Below are 21462 nucleotides of genomic sequence, written 5' to 3' on the forward strand. Positions count from 1 at the left end.
ATCCAATTTACCCGTACTTTCTCTCCACACACTCAATTCTCTCTCTGTGGCTTCACCTTGAATCGATTTCACGCTTTCTATCGTGTCTTCACACATTCCAACATCCCCAATCCATCTTGCAGGGCCCGCGACATACATTCGGCTCATCACATTCCTTGCCGTTTCTTTTGCGACCTCGTCAGCAAATGCATTCCCACGACCAACATCATCAGTCACCTTTTTATGTGCGCTACACTTCACAATCGCAACTTGCAACGGTAAAGTAAGTGAATCAAGGAGCTCATTTACCAACTGACCATGCTGTATTTTAGTTCCATGCGAGGTCAGGAACCCACGTTCCTTCCACAAACGCCCAAAACTATGGGCCACACCAAACGCATATTGGCTATCGGTATAGATAGTCACTTTCATTCCTTTTGATACTGTACATGCTCTTGCTAGGGCTATTAACTCAGCTGCTTGGGCTGAATTATGTGGGATACGTGCAGTTTCAACAATCGTACACAAAGTTGTCACAGCATACGCCGCAGTCGTGTCACCATTCTGGAGCTTAAAGCATGAACCATCCACCCACAAAGTACCATCACTCTTTGCAATGGGAGTGTCCAGAAGGTCTATTCTCCCTTTCGTTTCTTCTTCTGTTCTATGGAGACAATCATGTTGTTCAGAAGTATCTAACTCCGTCACAATTGGCAATAACGTAGCTGGGTTAAGTGTAGTGCATCTTTTTATATGTACATGGCTTGCTAACAATGTCAACTCGTAACCTGACAATCGAGCACTAGTTAAATGCTGTGTCTTGGTTCTGGTTAACAACGTGTCCACTGCATGTGGAACCATTACGATTAATGTGTTATTCATCACTAAACCAGCAGACTGTCGGATAGAAACAGCAGCTGCCGCTGCCGCTCTTAAGCAGCTCGGTAGTGCCTTAGCTACTGGGTCTAAGGTTGAAGAGAAATAGGCGCATGGACGCTCCCTGTCTCCAAACTGTTGTGTCAAAACTGCTAACGCACAACCTTCTTTCTCATGGACATACAATGTAAAAGGCTTGCTGTAGTTGGGGGTACCCAACACAGGAGCTGAACATAATGCATCACGTAATTCGACAAAAAAAACTTTCTGACAATCTTCAGACCATGGGACGGGATTTGGTATATCTTTACAAGTTAATGCCACCAAGGGTTTGGCTATTAACGAAAAATTAGGTATCCATTGTCTGCAATATGATGTAATACCCAAGAAAGCACGCACTTCTCTTTGTGTTCTTGGCACACTCATTGCTGTAACAGCCCTGATTCTCTCTGGGGTCAGTTGCCTTCCCTCCTTCAAAAAGAGATGACCTAAATAGGTCACTTCTTTTTGACAATACTGTAACTTTGAAAGGGACACTTTGTGGTGTAAATCAGACAAATGACGCAATAATGACAATGTTGCTTCTTTGCAGATCTCCTTAGTATCTGCGGCAACTAGCAAATCATCTACATATTGAATGAGAGTGGCGCCATCAGGTAACATAAGAGTGTCAAGTTGTGCTTTCAAAGCCTGACTATAGATAGATGGACTTTCACAATAGCCTTGAGGAGCTCTCTTAAATCTGAAGCTTCGTCCTCCCAAATTGAAGCCAAAAATGTCCCTGCTCTCTTCTGCAATAGGGATGCTGAAGAAAGCATTTTCAGGTCTATTACTGAAAACCAAGTGGCTGAAGCTGGAATCATTGTCAACAATGCAGTGATATCGGGGACGACTGGAAACTGTGGCACAACTATTTTGTTCACCTCTCTAAGATCAATTACAAACCTATAAACAGGTGGCTGAGTAGGGTCAGTATGCTTCAAGACAGGCAAAACAGAACTATTGCAAACGTTGCCTCTTGTCTCTTCAATTACATCCTTCTCAATCAGATCACGAATAATTGCCAACAACGCTTTTTCCCCTTCACTAGAGATCTTGTATTGGGGAATACGTGGCATTTTAACATTGGCTTTTAATGTTATCACATATGGCTGAATTTCCAAAAGACCTACATCATTAGGTCCAGTAGCCCAAAGAGTATTAGGAAGAGACGAAAATTCTGGTGGAAATCTGTCCTTTGACAAATACATTGGTGAAACCACTTTCTTACCCAATGTGAGTTGCACTCCAGAAGGAGAGCAATACAATGTTGCATACAATCTCTTTAACAGATCTAATCCTAACAAGTTCTCGCCACAACCTGTCGTCAAAATAAGGAGTGTTTCAAATTTACAGAAAGAGATATAGGGTTAGAAATCGGATTTCTAACTGGGGCGCCGGAAAACCCTACTGATACATTTGTTTCGCCAGACAAAGGTGCGCCAGGGAGTTTTGAGTGCATAATAGAACTCTTGGTAGCACCAGTATCCAACAGAACAGGTTGTGACACACCTGATGCAATCACCTTAACATAAGGCCCACTCTGATCTACTGGAACTGAAACAACTTCCTCTCTTTGTCTATGGCTGTCCTAGCAATCTTTACTGTCCAAATGCTCATCCTCTGTATAGTAATCATCAGTATAGTACTGAGCCGTCCTACCAGATGCATTAACCTGTTGATCAAATCTGTTCATTGAGTTTTGAGGGAGGAATGGGCGCGCGCTCTGGGGAACATATCCACGTCCTCTTCCTCTAGGTGCTTGTGGAACACCTCGACCTCTTAAACCAGAAGTACCATTTGCGCGCTGTAGCAAAGCAGGGCAACTATACTTGAAATGACCCTCTTCCTTGCAATATGAACACTGATTGGGACCTACTGGGATACGTGGTTGAGCATACTCGGTTCTTTGCGAGTTTCTCTGAAACGGTTGGGGCTGATAGTTATTCTGATAGTTGTTCTGTGCACCACTATTCTGACCACCACGTGGCGGGTACGCTTGTTGTAACAGAACCTTCGTTTTCAATTCTTTTGTTTTCTTCTCTACTCTTTCATCTTTATCTCTATTTTCGTAGTACTGTGCAGTAGCCAATATCTGTGCTGAAGAGGAAACTGCCCAAGAACTTTCTGAGTCTTTTTACTTTTTACACAACTCAGGAAGCAGATTATGCACAAATTTATCGACGAACAAACGTTGACCACCTTCCGTGCTCATATCTTGACCACTGTGGTCCACAAACATTTCTTCAAACCTGGTGAAGAAATCTGATACCGTTTCTTCTTTCTTTTGCTTACATGCAGACAATTTATCCCAGTTTACACGCATCGCAGGCATTATAGTTTTCATGTAATCAATAATCCTACCAGGAAGCTCTGTCACTAAAGGCTCAGGTTTAGCACCACCAATTTGTCGGGCATCTGCAGCAGCAATATTAGCCCATGTGTCAGCTAACTCTTGAGCATGGTCTGTATGGCGAATCTTTCCCCATAAAGGCTGTGGAACAACATTCCCAAACAACATGTCTATGTCAGCTAAATTCATAATGCAAGACCCCGCAGTCTGTGACAATTCCTTGTAATACCCTGTAGGATTCTTACGGGGATCAGGCAATGTCTGCTTAAGGGCTAAAACTTCAGCTCGCTTCCATGGAACGTGTACCCATACACGCTGGAAATGAGGCAGGACAGGTGGATTAGCATTTGGGTCCCCTTCCCTCCACTGTGGGGGAACTTCCCTAATGGGGTACTGTTTCCCTTTCTTTTTAGCAGAAGAATCATATTTAAACAATAACCTGGAAACACCTTCAGTCCTAAACGACAATAACATCGCAACTGCTTTCTCGACATCTGAACCCACAATCAAACCTGTCAAAAAATCGAACCGTACACGACACAACTTAGGCGGATTGGGCTCCAAACCATTTTCCTCTAAATCCTCCGAAAGAAAAGTACACATTTTTTCAAAAACGTATCTCTGTTTCGGTTCTTCCCACTGATGGAAGACATCCATAACAGACTCTAGTTCATATCTCGCTGGTTCAGTAACCCATTTATGCGCCAAATAATTCAGTGTCTCTTTCTCCATACCATCAGGCAATTGGCTACGCAATTGTTTACGCTCTGAAACTGGGGTCGTAGCTAATGACCCAAAGAGAGGGGATAAAAGACTAGTCACAGTGTTTGTCATTCTCTGACGGATAGAGGGAGAGGTTGACAAATGAACAGGAGGAAAAACAGAATGAGACAAGGCAGAGACAGAAGCAGTGTCAGAAACAATACCAGGAGTGGTAGTCGCTATAGTAGTCAAAGTTGTAGGAAGTAAAGGCAGAGCAGATGTCAAAGCCGGTGGCCCTTGAGGAGGCTGCACCGGAGGAATAGGAACCAACTGAAGAATAGCTGGTGGGTGCTGGGGAGGAGCAGGAGGCAATGCAACCACTGGTTGTGCAACTAGAGGTTGCGGAGGTGCCGTGGCATTCTGCGCATAGGGTGGTGGCGAACTTAGCAAATGCGACATTAGGGGATCTTTTTCAGAGTCTTTTGCTGCATCTTGCTGAAGAGGCGGCAAAACTGGATAGCATTTATCTACTGTCATTTTATGTCGCCTATGCAACTGCTCATTCAACTGTTCTACTTCGTTATCTTTAAACTGTATAGCAGCTTGCATAATCGAAATACCTTTTTCTCTCTTATTTTTCTTAGCTAATTTAATTTCTTTTTGCTTGGCTTCCTTACGCCATAAGCGGAAAGAATCAAACATTGCCGGCCGGGCTTTCTTCTTAAAAAGTCTAACTTCAAGGTTATCTAAGATTTCTGTGTCAAAGCTACCATTTTGGGGCCATTTTAAAACACCATCTTTTCTGGTGTAACGGATCCATACTTCATTATATGTGATGGGGCCTACTCCGTGCTTCACATATAGTTCATAGGTTGGAGTTCCAATCGGAGGAACCGGACATGAGTCCTCCAACCGGGAGTTCCTTTTACAACCAAGACAAAACAAATTTCCAAGTCTGCTAAGACCAGGCATCTTCGCTCACTAGTCTAGCTTCAAACTTCAAAGGATTATCGTTTACGATAGTCTCGTGAATACACGAGTCCTTCGGCTTTGGTACTTGCAAGTTCCAAATCAAAGTGATCCCGAAGGGATACCAAACCAAATGTCCAACTAAGGACCAAACCAAGTGTCCAACTAAGGACTGGGAGACGCTCCACTTATACTTAACTGAAAATATCGATGACGTCACCAGAAGACTCGTCTTATCGTTTCGCTCTACCAAACATCAAGGGTCCAAATCAGGGCGATAGCCAGGGCAGCAGTCCTTCGTAGCCGTCGGGAAGCGGGGAACCTCGCAGCAAAGACTTTCGGACCACGTCGACATGCAGGGGTCGATGAAGTGGCGGCCTTCCTCCCGAATTTTCACACAAAGCTCCTCACGGACCTCAGGCTTGGACCGGTACCGCTGGTATCGCCCCACGTTGGGCGCCAACTGAGGTACTGGGTTTTTCAGAACCGGTACTGATCCGGTAACCCAGCGGTGCCAGGGTACACCCAAAGACCTCGGGTACTTTCCTGATTCAGACCACAGAAACTCAGAGTCTTCCAGGTGAAGTCAAAGATCGAATTTATTGGCTGCAACCAAGTAACAAGCGTCCTAGAAGTACAACAGCACAGTTTGTATGTTCTCAGGAGACTGTCTGTCAATGCAAAATCAGGTTTCCTTATATACAGTTTTTTAAGCTTCAGGCAAACATTCTTGACATTTTGGTTGGTCATTCACATGTTTTCACTACAAAGGAAAAAACAGTGTCATGGTGAAACCTCATATTTCATGTCATCCAACCCATAATAAATTACCCGGCAAGGCCTAGAATTTCACATCAGATAAGTGTGGACCCCCAATAAAAACGGGCACCTCCCCCTCGTAAAGTAAGAAGAAGAAAAGAGCAGGTGCAGGTGTGAGCAAGATTAGGCAGGGTGTCTGAGCGATAATAAGGGTTTTATGGCATGGTGTGCCTTGATGCTATCTGATTCGGCCACTGGGAGAGGGACTGACCAAACAGGGTTGGCCTGAGGCAATGGTTCCAGCTTGCCCAGGTCAGAGAAAAGTCAATCAAGGTGTACGTGTCCTTGGAATCAAATCTGACTGTATTATAAGCCTATGTGAGGGCAACTTTTAAAAATGGCTGCCGTGTATAAAATGGGAGCCACGAGTGCAGGACGAAAATGGCGATTTCGAGGTGAAAACGCTGCTGGAATTGAGCGAAAATGCTCATGCTTAGTGTACTTGTCATTATCGGTCTTTTGATACTAAAATCGTACTGCTATGGCAAAGTAAATTACATGGGTCCAGAATTTTTAGAACCACAGTTACTGTACTGCTGTGTGTTTGTTGTGTTCTAACCTCAAGCACCCACCCTGCCTATCTGAGAAGCTCTAACTGTTCACCACTGCTACCACTAAGAGTCAAATGCTGAAGAGATTGTTCTAGGCCAAGTATGGAGACTCATAGGAGGCGGAACCCAACAACATCAGATGCAAACGACCTCAACCCCTCTGCTGAGGCCAAGTAGCCAAAACTTGGCTTTTGTAATCCTGTCAAAAACTGCATTCTGTAAATCTTCTGCCAAGACGATTGCAGAGAATCAGCTACAGAAGTGTGCTATAATACTAGGAGGGTGACTGACACCCTGCATAATGTCAGCTGGTTGATTTTTGATAGTTTGGTGTCAAACGTGATTTCTATTCCAGTCTAGTGTCAAACGTGATTTCCATTTCTGACACGAATTATTCACAATCGCAAATTCTATTACTACCCAAGCCAGGGGCAAGCAACAACTGGAAAGAGGGAGAAAAGGGAGATGCAAGCTAAAGGGAAAAAAAGTACTTCTAAAAGCAGTGAGAAGTGGAAAGACACTGGGCAAGGAAAGCAGAACTTGAGCTATGCTTCAGTGTAGGAATAAACACAAAAAGGAAATGAAGCCGGCACTCACTGACCAAAGAATAGCAAAGAAATGAGAGTGGGAAGAAACTAATTAATGGTAGCAAAAGGAAGGCTCTACGCCGCCTATAAGTAACAAAGGCCCAGATTTACTTATATTTTGCAATCCGATTGCATCACTTTTTAGACAAATCTCTGATGATAAATGCATTTCTAGATTTACTAAGCCATGCAAAGTCCATTTTACATGGCTTAGGGAAAACGTTTTTTTTTTTTGCATAACGCTGCTTTGCATTACTCTGAAGCGGAGAAGCGTTCCATGGGTGGAGCATGGGGACGCCTATGCATTCACCCATGGATTTTGATGCAAACCCAGATTTAATAAAGACAGTATACCTGGGTTGGCCCCAAATTGGTGAGAAAGGCGTAACACGTCAAAATAAATTAATTTCTCCTTGTTAGTTCAATTTTTCTATGTATGCTGCATTCTGCAGCACACATAGAAAGAGGAATATGCCTCTAATGATTGTTTTTGTAGAGGAAGGGATTGCTTACTGCACAAAAACAATCCTAGCCGCAACACAGGCAACAATCCTAGCCGCAACACAGGCACCCCTGTGCCCTGGCACAAGGGTGCCTGCGTTGACGATAGGCTGCCTGAAGTGCACCACATCTTATTAGATATGGCGCATTTCTGCTCTCTCTCCTTCATGAAATGCAGCGCAACAAGTTCAGAATAGTAAATCCGGCCCAAAAGGTTTTGCAAAGGAAAGCACATGTGCTGTCTCAGGTGGGGCCTAAAGTAAAGCACAACGCAGCTTTATTATTTATGTAGAATCAGACCCTCCTCTGTTGCTTCAAAGAGGAAAGCATCCGTTATCCCACAACCACCTCCAGGTCAATTTCCCGCCTTACCTGACGAGAGTTGAGGTTGTAGCGCATGTCGTATCCCTGCAGATTTGAGTCAATGCCACTCCCTGTGACTCTTCGAGGTAAGTAAACATAGCTCTGGTAGATCTACTGTTTACTCCAGCTGGACAAGGCATCCCTACCTTCCACTATGCCAAGGATATTAAAGAATGGACCCACCTACTAAGAGTCTAAACAGAAGGCTTAATTCCTTTGTGGCCAGCCCAAAATTCACTACAGTGGAGATACAACCATGAGCTCTAAAACCCTATCTAGGTAAATTATAACTGCACACTTCACATCCAAATTGTGCAACTAAACCTCTTCAGGAGAACTAGGATTACAGTGAAACAGTGAGAGAATAACCTCTTTTCCCTTGTGAAAAACTGAATTTCTTTGGATACAAAAGATGGACCACAATGGAGTACCACCTTGTCCTCAAACACTTGAAAGGAGTGATGCCTCACTGACAAAGAACTCAATTCCCTTAACCTCCTCCATGAACTAATCACTACCAGGAGGAAAGACTTCAAGGTAAGCATCCTTTACTCAAACTTTGAGAGGTTCAAAGGGAAACCGCTTCAAGATGTCAAGAACCAGGGAGAGATCCCAAGAAGTATAAACAGGTCTAGACAGAGGCCTCAGGCTAAGGAACCCCTTAAATAACCTACAAGCAAGACCATCCTCATCCTGAAGATTACCTAAAGAGGTTCTAATGGCCCTAGTGGCTGTCCTTTGGGCTTTAAGGGTAGCAACCTTCAAACTTAGAGCAAAACCTCTAGACCAGTCTGAGGAATCAACTGTTCGGTTACACACCATCCCTGAAACAAACCCCAGTGCCTTACCTAGTAAGAAAGCATGGACACTCTCCTACAGCCTGAATAGAAGAAGCCAGCCTCCTCTGAAACCCACTTCCCCATCAACCCTGCCCTGTCAACCTGCAGGCTGTCAGCCTGAGGGTTCTCAAAGTCTTTGCCTGAAGACTGGGAAACACTAGGGGAGAAGGCACTACAGGAAGAAGAAACCCCTCGCTCAGCTTCATTAACCATGATCAGATGGAACTTAGAGGAGCGGACCATACTTGAGCTATCAGGATCACTTCAGACCTCTCCTGGCTCAGCCTGATCAGCGCGTATGTGGCGGGAAGGGCAGGAATGCATAGAGTACCTTCTTAGGCCAATGGCAAGAAAGGGCATTCACTACCCAAGCCTTCTCCCCTCTCACCCGTGAACAGAATAGAGGAAGCAGGGTATTTAAACTGGCACAAACATATCCACCTTTGGAAGACTCAATTTCTGACAAATCTTGAGAAATGCCGGCCTTCTCAGTCGGAACCTCTGTAAAAGTAACATCCCTCCTCAGTCTAATAGCTCTGACATTCAATATCCCCTGAATACAGATTGCCTTCAAAACTTAGATCTTGTCCTGTGCCCACAAGATGATCCAATATCTTTGTCAAAGTAGGAGGCACCGTGCCCCCCTACTTGGGGAAATATGACTTGGCTGTGTTTTATCTGCTCTGACAAGAACATTTTTGTTCACTAGAAGATGAACAAACCCCAGAAGTGCCATTCAAACCTCTTCCAATCCCCTCCAGTTGGAGGACCTCAACTGATGGACCCTTGAACAGTGGCCCTGGATCTGCTGAGAACTGAACACCATCCTGTTGCACTCAAGCAAATGCAACAGAAAAAAAGAGATTATCAATTAGATTTGTTCATCAACAATGACACAATAAATTGTCAATGGAAATGTGTCCTTTTAATCACTTTGTATGTTACAATTGTGTTAAAATGTAAAGACTGTTTCTATACCCTTTACTAATACGCTTCTTTAAACCTTTTTTGATCTATTATTGGTACAATAAAAACATATAAACAAAAGCAAATTGTATTTAGTACTATTACGTGCTAATATCGTCCTGTGTTTTAAGAAAAGGTGGTTAGCAAAACGTTTTCAATGTTCAATCCACCAAAAGGTAGTCTTATCCATAGAGGGAAGCAAGGACCACGCACTGCTAATCCTTCTATCACTAGACTAAATCCAACACTTTTCTATGATTGTGAGACTCCTTCGAAAGTATGCCATGTCAACCCATTTCGGCCTATATAATTTGAGGCCTCTTCAAGACAGGGAAGTAAAGGAAATAAAACCTGTAATGTATGAAAGAAAACACTCTTTCTAACTTTGTTGCTATAATAATTATAAACCCATTCTCTAACAGTGAGCTGATAACTAAAAATAAGTCAGAGAAAACTGCGATGTCTCTAAGGTGAGTGCACTCTCACACTCATAAAAAAGTCATCCAAAGATGTTTCAAACATATCCACAAGTATTCGGTGCCTTGCAGCATGCATAACATTCACTGGTGACACTACCTACGCGGACTCAGCCCATAAATGCTAGGGTGTCCAGCATGCACATGCAATGTACAGTCCTCCCAAACTTGTTGCCCAAAGTGCGTTAATGTGTGGTGATCCATGAAAAACCTCTGCCCTTCACCTGCGGGTACCGCACACAGCCACTTAATTACCTCTCACCAAATGAAACACAAGAGAGCATCGTACCTTGGAGATCCACATTACCCACAACCCCTTACAGCGAACAATTTTGAAGAAGCAGAGAAAGAGAAAAGCAAAAACCACACCATCATCCAGAGGCACAGAACACCATCACACATACACCATCCATCCACGCACCTCAAAGCACACACGCCAACACATCACCCCACACATCACCTCACACAGCACCTCACACATCACTCACACCATATCATGGCACCTCAAAGACACCCTAGGTTTCCCGAGGAGGAGCTCAGGGTCATGGTGGAGGAAATCATCCGGGTAGAGCCACAGCTATTCGGATCACAGGTGCAGCAGAAGTCCATTGCAAGGAAGATGGAGCTATGGCAAAGAATCGTCGACAGGGGCAATACAGTGGGACAGCATCCAAGAACCAGGGATGACATCAGGAAGAGGTGGAATGACCTACGGGGGAAGGTACGTTCCGTGGTATCGAGACACCAGATTGCTCTACAGAGGACTGGCGGTGGACCCCCACCTCCTCCCCCACAACTAACAACATGGGAGGAGCAAATTTTGGCGTTCATGCATCCTTAGAGCCTCGCTGGAGTTGCAGGAGGACTGGACTCTGGTAAGTTAACTTTTCAATTCTATATCCCCCACCCTACCTGCATGCCATTACTAACTCCTAGCCCTACCCTCACCCCCATCACTCCAACACCTCACATATACCCCACTATCACAACCTACACATCCCAATACCAAGCCCTGCATGCAACAACAATGCATGGACACCCATCACAGACCTGCATGGACGCCCATCACCACAGCATGCACACTAGAGAGACTCACCAAACCCACATAATCACCAATCACACAAGGTGACAGTGCAAGCACATTAAGACCGGGAAACACACCCATTGCACAAGATGGCACACACAGATACAATAACTTTGCATTTACATCCCAAAAGGACCCTACCCAACGTCACCGTACAGGGGGTGCCAGCCATATCCAGTCCCCCCACAGAAGAGGCCCAAAGTGATGACAGCAGCTTTGCACGCCTGGATCACGATGACCAGCTGGCCCATCGGGGATCTCTGGACAGTCGGTTACCCTGCCACAGTCACAAAAAAACACAGAACCTCCCCCTCAGGAAACACCACCACAGCACCCACCCAGCGGGCCCATGCCACTGTCCCCAGGACATGTCAATCAGCAGTGTGTCCACCACTACAGGGACCCCAGGCAACCCCACTAGCCCAAGACGATCAGGGACCTGGGGTCAGTGGCAGTGGGCACACGGTTCAGGGGACAGAGGCACAGGACAACAGGGAAGCTGGGAGGACTGCTGTGCGACAGGGGGAGGACAGGCCCAGGGAACCCACTCTCCACGAGGCACTCTCCACCATCATGGGAGCATACCACCATTCCCAGGAGACCATGAGCACGGTACTGGCCAAGTTTCAGGAGACCCAGCGGCTGCAGGAGGGACATTACATGGGGATCAGGGAGGGAGGACCTCACCAACATATACACCATCCTGGTCACCATAGCAGGGGTACTGGCTGACATAGGCAAGACCATGAGGGAGGCAGTGGCACAACAAAGGGCCCCTGACACTAGCCAAACCGAGGTTCAGCCTTCCACGTCCACCGGCGCTAGTGGACAGGAGGCACTGCCACAGGACCAACAGGCCACCAGCACCCCAATCCCTGCAGTAGGAGAACCACCCCGCAAACGGTCCCTGCGATCCAGGCAGAAGACAGAGAACATTGCCAAGACCCCCACCAGGAAATAAGACTCTCCTGATTGTCACCCTTCTGTCCCACTATGTCATTCTGTCCGAACTGAACAGCCATTACTCCCCTTCCTATGCCCCATTGGGCAATGCACCTGCGATACCAAGAGACTGGACTCTACTATGGACCTTCCTCCACCATCACCCCAGCCCCTTGCACATACCCCTATACTCATTAGCCCCTAAATAAACACCCCTTAATCACCAAACAATCTGGAGTCAGTCTGATCCTTCACAAATGTATAATGACACTCATACCAATGTATGACAGTTGTTGGCCAGCAGTACATATAGCAGAAGGCAGAATGTGGTACCCATATCTGAAAACAGTAAATCCAAAGGGAACAGTCAGTGTCCATAGACAGAGGTTAAGAGGCTGACTTGTACAATGTCCTACAGTGTTCTGAAATGTGAGGAGGAGTTATACTGCATGATGATGTTCGTTCAGTTGTCAATATCTTCTTCCTCTGCCTCCTCTTCCTCACTGTCTACAGGCTCCAACGCTGCCACAAGATCATCACCAGGCTCATCCTCCTGCAGAAAAGGCACCTGGCGTCTCAGTGTCAGGTTGTGCAACATGCAGAAGGCCACCATTATTTGGCACACCTTCTTCAGTGAGTAGTATAGGGAGCCACCTGTTAGATGGAGGAACCGGAATCTGGCCTTCAGGAGGCCGAGCGTCCTCTCAATAACACACCTAGTTCGGCCATGTGCCTCATGTAGCGATCCTCTGCCCTTGTCCTGGCATTCCTCACTGGGGTCAGTAGCCATGAGAGGTTGGGGTAACCAGAGTCACCTGCACATTCCGAGGAATACCTGTTAGACACACACTAACCCTTAGGGACTACCCCATACCCGGACACCTACTCATACTGTGTGGGGACCTTGGGCTCACCTATTAGCCACACCCGGTGCCTCTGGAGTTGGCCCATCACGTAAGGGATACTGCTATTCCTCAAAATGTAGGCGTCATGCACAGAGCCAGGATACTTGGCATTCACATGGGAGAAGTACTGGTCCGCCAAACACACCATTTGCACATTCATTGAATGGTAGCTTTTTCTATTTCTGTACACTTGTTAATTTCTGCGGCAGTAAAAAAAATGGGATCACGACCACGGTGGAAACCGCCAACATGGACAGCCACTTTAACACTCCGACCGCCACGGTGGTAGCAACAAACACCGTGGCGGTAACCGCCAACAGACAGGCGGAAGGCAATGTACGCCCACCGTATTACAAGGCACCAATCCGCCAGCTTTTCCAGGGCGGTACCAACGACATCAGAAGCACGGCGGAAACTGAACAACGAAGTGGAACCACTCAACTCTCAACACTCCAAGAAGAATCAGGATGCAATGGAGCCCGAATTGCAGATCCTACCCATGTAGGTGTATATACTAATACACCACGAAGTAGAAAGAAGGCAGCGGCGATGACGACGATGAGTACTGCACCTAGCACACAGAGGAGGGGAGAAGGGAAAAGAGAGTGACACACACATGTGGCACGCAACACCCCCACCCCACACCCACACCCTCACCCTCACCCACAACAACATATTCACAAGCATATCCAACAACATTACAGATACACCCCGTCACCCCCTGGAAGAACGCAATTGCCCAGAGTGATTCATCCTGCCAAGGACTGGGTGAGTGGATGCATTTCTCCACTGGTTCTGGAGGGGGCTTTGTGCCCAGAGTGCTTCATCCTGCTGGGGATAGGGTGAGTGGATGCATTTCTCCACTGGTTCTGGAGGGGGCTTTGTGCCCAGTGATGCTGCACCTGGGGTGTGGCAGTTCACATCCTCTCACCTCGGTGTCTGAGCCACGCGATGTACCTGGAACAGGTAGCATGATACTCCATGGAGGCAGAGCCACACTCCATCCTGCGGCGACTTAGGCTGCCAACTGCTGGTCTTGACAATGCTGGAGGTGGTGCCTCAAGAGGTGTGTCAAGGGTCCAGGACGTCACCTGCAGACTCGGACGGCTGCCCACTGGGGATGCTGCTTGCCCAACCAGTCACTATGGTAGTCACCACCCCATGGGGTCCAATGGCTAACACCAACATATGCACACCTGACACCCACAGGACCCTGCACACTAGTAGCTGTCCAATTGTACCATTGGGGTAGGGGTGCTTCTGAGCCTGCAAACAAGGGAGCTACCCTGGCATGACCGCCCTGGCCAAGGGGCACCCACAGCCCACACTCCCTACCCAGCTAGTTCAAAAACCACGCTGAGCCAGCTTTCTGAAACTGTACTCACCCCCTTTTGGCTGCTGTGATGCCCTCCAGCTCCCATCCAGCTCTGGATAGGCCACCGCCAGTATGTGGGCCATCAGGGGGGTCACGGTTCAACGGGCACTCCTTCCCCGTTCAGAGGTCATCCCCAGCTGGACCTCCGCCGTCTTCCGTGCCCAGCGTCTCAGGTCTTCCCACCGTTTGCGACAGTGGGTGCTCTGCCTGCCATAGATCCCCAGGGTCCGCACCTCCTTGGCGATGGCACACCATATACCATTCTTTTGATGGGCGCTGACCTGCAGAGGCAATACACACAGGAAAACACCATTAGCCAAACAGTCCAGCCTGTAGGACATATGACCCACCATACCCGTTTCCATCACTGTTGGTACACACATAGCACAGCACTCATCACGCAGACAGCCAAGAGGACATCCCTCCCCCTTACACGATGTCTTCACACACACCTCCATACATCCATGCCACATGCATTGTGCCCATAGTGTACTCACCTGTTGGTCTGGAGGCCCATACAGCAGTCTCTCCAATTCCTCTGAAGTGAAGGCTGGGACCCTTTACCTGGTTACACAGGCCATGGTAGGTTTCAGACACAGTTCACAGCAGCACATGCAGTGTAGGTCCTCTCCTGTGGAAGGTTAGGAAACAAATGAGGACTCAGACAGAAAATGGTGGTCACGTCCGTGGCGGTGCCTGCGTAGATCACCATTGGCTACTGTACCCCATAGGGCCCAATTATAACCAATGAGGAGTTGCACGGCGGTTCACGACCGCCTCCCGCCACGGCGCACAAAGTCAGCGGCATTACCTCACTTCCAGTTGTCCCTCCACACATGACAGGCGGATTCCATTTCAGGGGGGGGCAGCCCTATCGAATAATGCTGCGTCACAGGAAAAATAGGCACATACTTGACAATTCACACTGTCCCATAACATGTTTACAGATTGCAGACTACTGTTGTGGCTCCATTGTCAAGTTTATAACAGCCTCCTCACTCCTTTGTCCCTTAGATACCTACCGCTGCAGATAAAAAGGAGATGGAGACATACCCCCGTGTACAGACCCCTGGTGGACTTGGCTACACTGGAGGACAGGCACATAATACTCAGCTATAGACAGGACAGGGCCACAACCCCAGACCTTTGTGCCCAATTTGAGCCTGACCTGATATCTACTATCCGTCATTCCACTGGCATCCTCCCTCTTGTGCAAGTGCTATCAGTTCTCCATTTCCTGGCAACTGGTTCTTTCCAAGTGACAGTGGGCTTGGCAGCAAGAATGTCACAGGCAATGTTCTCAATAGTGCTGACAAGAGTGTTGTCTGCCCTGATAAAACACATGTGCAGCTACATTGCATTCCCCCATGCTGAGGATTTGGCCACTGTGAAGGCCGAGTTTTATGCAATGGGACATATCCCCAATATAATTGGTGTGATTGACGGAACACATATTACATTTGCCCCCCCCACCAGAATGAACAGGTGTTCAGGAATCGGAAGAGTTTTCACTCTATAAATGTGCAGATGGTGTGCTTGGCGGACCAGTACATCTCCCACGTCAATGCTAAGTATCCTGGGTCGGTGCATGATACCTTTGTCCTAAGGAATAGCAGCATCCCAAATGTGATGTCCCAACTACAGAGGCACAGGGTTTGGCTAATAGGTGAGCCATGGTTCCCACCCAGTATATGTTGGTGTATGGCTTTGGTGTTGGCCATATGGGATAGTGTGTGGCTAAATGTTGTCCCTCAGTGTTTGCAGGTGACTCTGGTTACCTAAACCTATCATGGCTGCTGACCCCTGTGAGGAATGCCAGGACAAGGGCAGAAGAACGTTATAATGAGGCACCTGGGCGAAGAGAAGGATCATTGAAAGGACCTTTGGCCTCCTGAAGGCTAGGTTCTGGTGCCTCCATCTAACTGGTGGATCCCTGTGCTACTCACCCAAAAAGGTCTGCTTTATAGTGGTGGCATGCTGCATGTTGCACAACCTGGCCCTCAGACGCCATGTTCCTTTTCTGCAAGAGGAGGAGACTGGAGATGCCCCTGTGGCAGCAGTGGACCTTGTGGACAGTGAGGATGATGAGGCAGAGGATGAGGATGTGGACAACAGAACATCTGTAATTCGTCAGTACTTCCAATGACACACAGGTGAAACAGTGCAACTTTACATTTCATTGACTTTGGTTGTATTCTGTGTGGCATTGGCATGCTGGTATTTCCCACTTCTATGCCCACTTACTGTAACCTCTGGCTATTCAGTTTGCAGATGTTGGTGATTTGACAAATACTCCTGGTGTGCTCACAACAGCCAGCTACAGGTCATTAATTCTATGCTAATTCTACAGTATGTACATTTCTATAGCTGTACCTGTTTCAATCAATCCATATTTGAAATACATGACATACTTGAAATCGATTTTTACCAACGGGTGTTTCTTATGGTGCTAATATATAGAGGGTAAAGTGCAATGGGTTGGGGTGATAATGGAGGAGAGTCCAGGGTATTGTTCCAGTCTGTTTGTAGCACAGGTGCATTGTCCATGGGGACATAGGAAGGGGAGCAATGGCAGTTCAAGGTGGACAGGGTGACTGAGTGGGACACAAGGGAGAAAATAAGGAGAGTCTCATTTCCTGGCGGTGGTCTTGGCAAGTGTCTCTGGCTTCTGTGTGGATCCAGGGAAAGGTTGCAGGGTGGTTCACCATCTGCAGGGGGAGGGGTGATGGTGACCTATGGGTGCTATAGTTGGGCCTCCTGGCCTCTAGCGGCAGCAGAAGTGGAAGGCTGTTCAGATGACTGGCTAGTGGCAGGGGCCTGCTGGTGTGACACTGCCTCCATCATAATGTTGGCCATGTCTGCCATCACCCCTGATATGGAGATCAGGGTGTTGTTGATGGCCTGCAAGTCCTCCCTGATCCCCTGGTACTGTCCCTCCTGCACGTTGTCTAGGATCTGGCCCATCGTGTCCTGGGAATGTTGATAGGCTCTCAGGATCTCAGAGAGCACCTCCTGGAGAGTCGGCTCCCTGCTCCTGTCCTTCCCCTGGTGCACAGCAGTCCTCCCAGTGTCCCTGTTGGCCTGCACCTCTGTCCCCTGAACCGTGTGCCCTCTGCCAGTGACCCCAGGTCCCTGATTGTCTTGTGTGCGAGGTGTGGCCTGGGGTCCCTTTAGAGGTGGGCACACTGCTGATTGATGTGTACTGGGGACAGAAGTTTGGGTACGCTGGGTTGGTGCTGTGGTGTTGTTTCCTGATGGGGGAGGCTCTGTGGTGGTCTGTGACTGGGCTTGGGTGACCGGCAGTCCAGTGGTCCCTGATGGGCCAGGTAGATTGTCCAGATCCTGAAGACCAGGGTTACTGTCATCTCTGTGGGCCTCTTCAGTTGGGGGACTGGATAATGCTGACACCTCCTTTCCAGTGACATTGGCTGGGGTACCTGTGGGGATGTAAATGATGTGTTATAGCTAATGTGTATGACATATTGTACATCCCTGGCTTCCCCTCCATGGTTGGTGTTGCCCTGCCAGCTTTTACTTGTGTATGTTGGTGTATGGTGGGATGGTTAGTTGTCTATGCTGTGCATGCTTTGGTGATGAGTGTCCATGCAGAGTTGTGAGGGGTGTCCATGCATTGGTACAGCATGCAGGGCTTGGCATTGGGATTGAAGAGATGTGATGGTGGAGTGTGTGGGATGTAGGGGAGTGAGGGTGAGGGTATGTGGGGGCATGCAGGTAGAGGGGTGATAGTATTAGAGAGTTGACTTACCAGAGTCCAGTCCTCCTCCAAATCCGGCCAGGCCCTCAGGATGCAGTATTGACAAGACTTGCTCCTCCCATGCTGTGAGTTGTGGGGGAGGAGGTGGGGGTCCACCGCTAGTCCTCTGGATCACAAGTTGGTGTCTTGCTGCAATGGAATGTACCTCCCCCCCTTGGTCATTCCACCTCTTCCTGAAGTCATCCCTTGTTCTGGAGTGCTGTCCCACGGCATTGACCCTGTTCACGATTCTCCGCCATAGCTACATCTTCCTAGCTATTGATATCTGCTGCACCTGTGCTCCAAATAGTTGTGGCTCTACCCTCCATGATTTCCTCCACCATGACCCTTAACTCCTCCTCAGTGAAACAGGGGTGCCTTTGTGGTGCCATGGGTGTTATGTGATATGTGTTGGTGAGGGTGCGTTGGGTAATGTGTTGGGGTGTGTGAAGTGCGGTGCGTGAGGGATGTATGGGTGTATGTGGTGTGTGTATGTAGTTGTGTCAGTGGGTGTATGTGGTGTGTGTATGGGTGTCAGGTGTGTGTTGTTTGAATTGTCCAATGTGGAGTTGTTTTGTCTGTGGGTGTTCATTGTGAGCGCAGCGGTTTACCGCGGTTGAATGTCCGCCGTGGTGATTCATGGGTCCTAATGTGGTGGGCGTTGTTCTTTTGGCATAACGGTGTGGGTTTTGATACCGACACTTTATCACTGACCTATGGGTTGGCGGATTTGTGTCTGTGGCTAACTTCTGTCGGATTGGTTATTGTGTGTCATAATATGGTGAACGGATATCCGCCGCGGTAAGTTGGGGGCCATCAGCGTGGCGGTAAGCGGGATTTACTGCAAGGGTCATAATGAGGGTCCTAATCTTAAATTGGCCGGTGATATTAGTGCAAATCTGTGTGCCATCCCTTTACTGTCATCCTCAATTTTCTCTCCCTACACCCTGGACTGTAGGTCGGAGGACAATATGGACAAAAGGAGGACCCGTACTTGTCCTCCTGGCGGCATATGACTTGGAAAGTGCCATCATCAATTATACAACAGTCCCATTCCCTACCATACGGGCAGGGGGTCTGATTCTATAACTGATTATATTTTCATCTCCAGGAGTGTGCTACCTTTTGTTTCCAATGGGGATGTTCTGCCCACCATATATAGTTATCACAACCCCATAATGCTTGCAATAACTATCGCTGTGAAAGGGTTGAAGAAAGCACCTAGCTGTAAGTAAGCCCATTTTTACAAAAGACGGTGGACTCAGACTAGTTTGGCGGTCCGTAAATACGACAATGATTATGAGCAAAATTGTTGACAAGTGTGGAGATTTTATTTGTCTTTGCCTTGCACAGGAGGCTGACCCTATTATAAGGCTGAATAGTTTTGCAGAACTGAATTCCCATATTAGGGATCTGCTCACAAGGCCTATTGGCAATAGGGCTAACCGCAGCAAATCGTGGTTCCATAAGGCATGTAGAGAAGCCAATATCAAACTGAAAGTGGAATTGAAATGTAGCCCCAGCAATCAGGGAGCAATAACTGCCTGTAGATAGGTCTACATGCAGGCGCTAAAAAAACAGAAAGACCAATTTGAAGTTTGCCATCCTGCCAAGTTAAGGACCACACACGCTTTTTGGAAAGCAGTACGTGCCAGCCTCTCACCAGGTTCTTCCTCTTGTAAAGTTGGCACCCATATAGGCCCAGAGGAATCAATAGACCATTGGTAGAATCTACTGCTAAAATGATTCCATTTAGGTGAATGACATTAGTGAATATTTGTTACCCCTGAGGATCCAATTTTCCCTTGAGGAGGTGTTTGACGTCATCATTAACAGCCCTTCTAATAAAGCACCAGGTCCCAATGGGATTCCAATGGATTTATACAACGCAAACCCAGAATTTTGGGCTTCTTTACTTACCAACCTTAAACTCCTCTTGAAAGACAGGTGTTTCAACTAACTGGCGTTCCTCCACTATTGTACCAGTCTTTAAAAAGGGCAGTGTGCAAGTCTCTTTCAGACTCCATGGTTAAGACTGTTGGCAGAATAATACTGGATAGAGTGGTCTGCCGGTCTGAGGAAAAGAATATTCTTTTCCATGTGCAATATGGCTTCAGACAAGGTCTTGGTACTATAGAACAATGTCTTAATCTACATTTTTTAGTAGCCAAGTACAAATTTGCCAGGTCTAGTCCTCTCCATCAGGCATTTATGGATCTATCAAGTGATTTTGACTGTGTGAATAGATCCAATCTTGGGGATATTTTAAGCTCATTGGGTCTTGATAGGGATTGGTGACCTTTCTGTGTTCCTTACACCAGGACACAGTGGCTTTTGTGATGTGTGTTTGAAGGGAGATGAGTGCTCTGTCGCCTTTCTGGTTAAAGCAGGGCTGTGTCCTGGCACTTATTCTGTTTCTAATATACATAAAAGGTATGGAAACTGCTTTACTAAATTCAAGGCAGACGTTCCGTTGGTCAATAAAAAATATGTCTCCATTCTGCTATCTGCAAACAATGCCATGCTGCTTGCCAGGACAGCTAATGGCCTAAAGACATAGGGGGTCATTACAACCCTGGCGGTCCAAGGCTGTTATGACAGAAGCACCTCCAACAGGCTGGCGGTGCTTCCCTGCTCATTACGACCGCGGCGGAAGCGTCGCGGTCGCACCGCCGGGCCGGCGGTTTCCCGCCACAATGGCCCCAGCAGTAGTAATCCGCCAGGGCAGCGCTGCTAGCAGTGCTGCCCAGGGGATTACGAGTCCCCCTACCGCCAGCCTTTCCCTGGCAGTTTGAACCACCAGGAAAAGGCTGGCGGTACGGGGAGTCGCGGGGCCCCTGGGGGCCCCGTGCACCTTTTCACTGTCTGCTATGCAGACAGTGAAAAGCACGATGGGTGCAACTGCACCCGTCGCACGGCCGCAACACCACCGGCTCCATTTGGAGCCGGCTCCTGTGTTTGCGGCTGAAATCCCAGCTGAGCCGGCGGGCACAAACTAGGTTTCCGCCCGCCGGCCCAGCGGGGATCTCCAAATGGCTGCGGCAGGGGTGCGGCTGCATTGGCGGCCACCCGGCGGTCCGATCTTGGCGGGCAGCTTCAGCTGCCCGCCAAGGTCGTAATGAGGGCCATTGATTTCTACATTTCTCATATTTATAAAGCAGCTAGATTTGGAAAACAATTTGACAAAAACTTGTATTATGGTGTGTGACCCCCACAAATGTTAAACTTTGATGTATTAGTACTTGGGGAGGTTTATTGAGAGAGTGACCCAGTTTCCATATCTTGGCATAATGTATGATAGTGCGTACAATAGGAGCCCGTACATCAGTGACAGGAAAAAACGTTTTTTGCACCGTCGGTTCATATTTTTTTTCTTGCCTCC

This window comes from Pleurodeles waltl, chromosome 7, assembly GCF_031143425.1.
Source record: "Pleurodeles waltl isolate 20211129_DDA chromosome 7, aPleWal1.hap1.20221129, whole genome shotgun sequence".
Lineage (NCBI taxonomy): Eukaryota > Metazoa > Chordata > Amphibia > Caudata > Salamandridae > Pleurodeles > Pleurodeles waltl.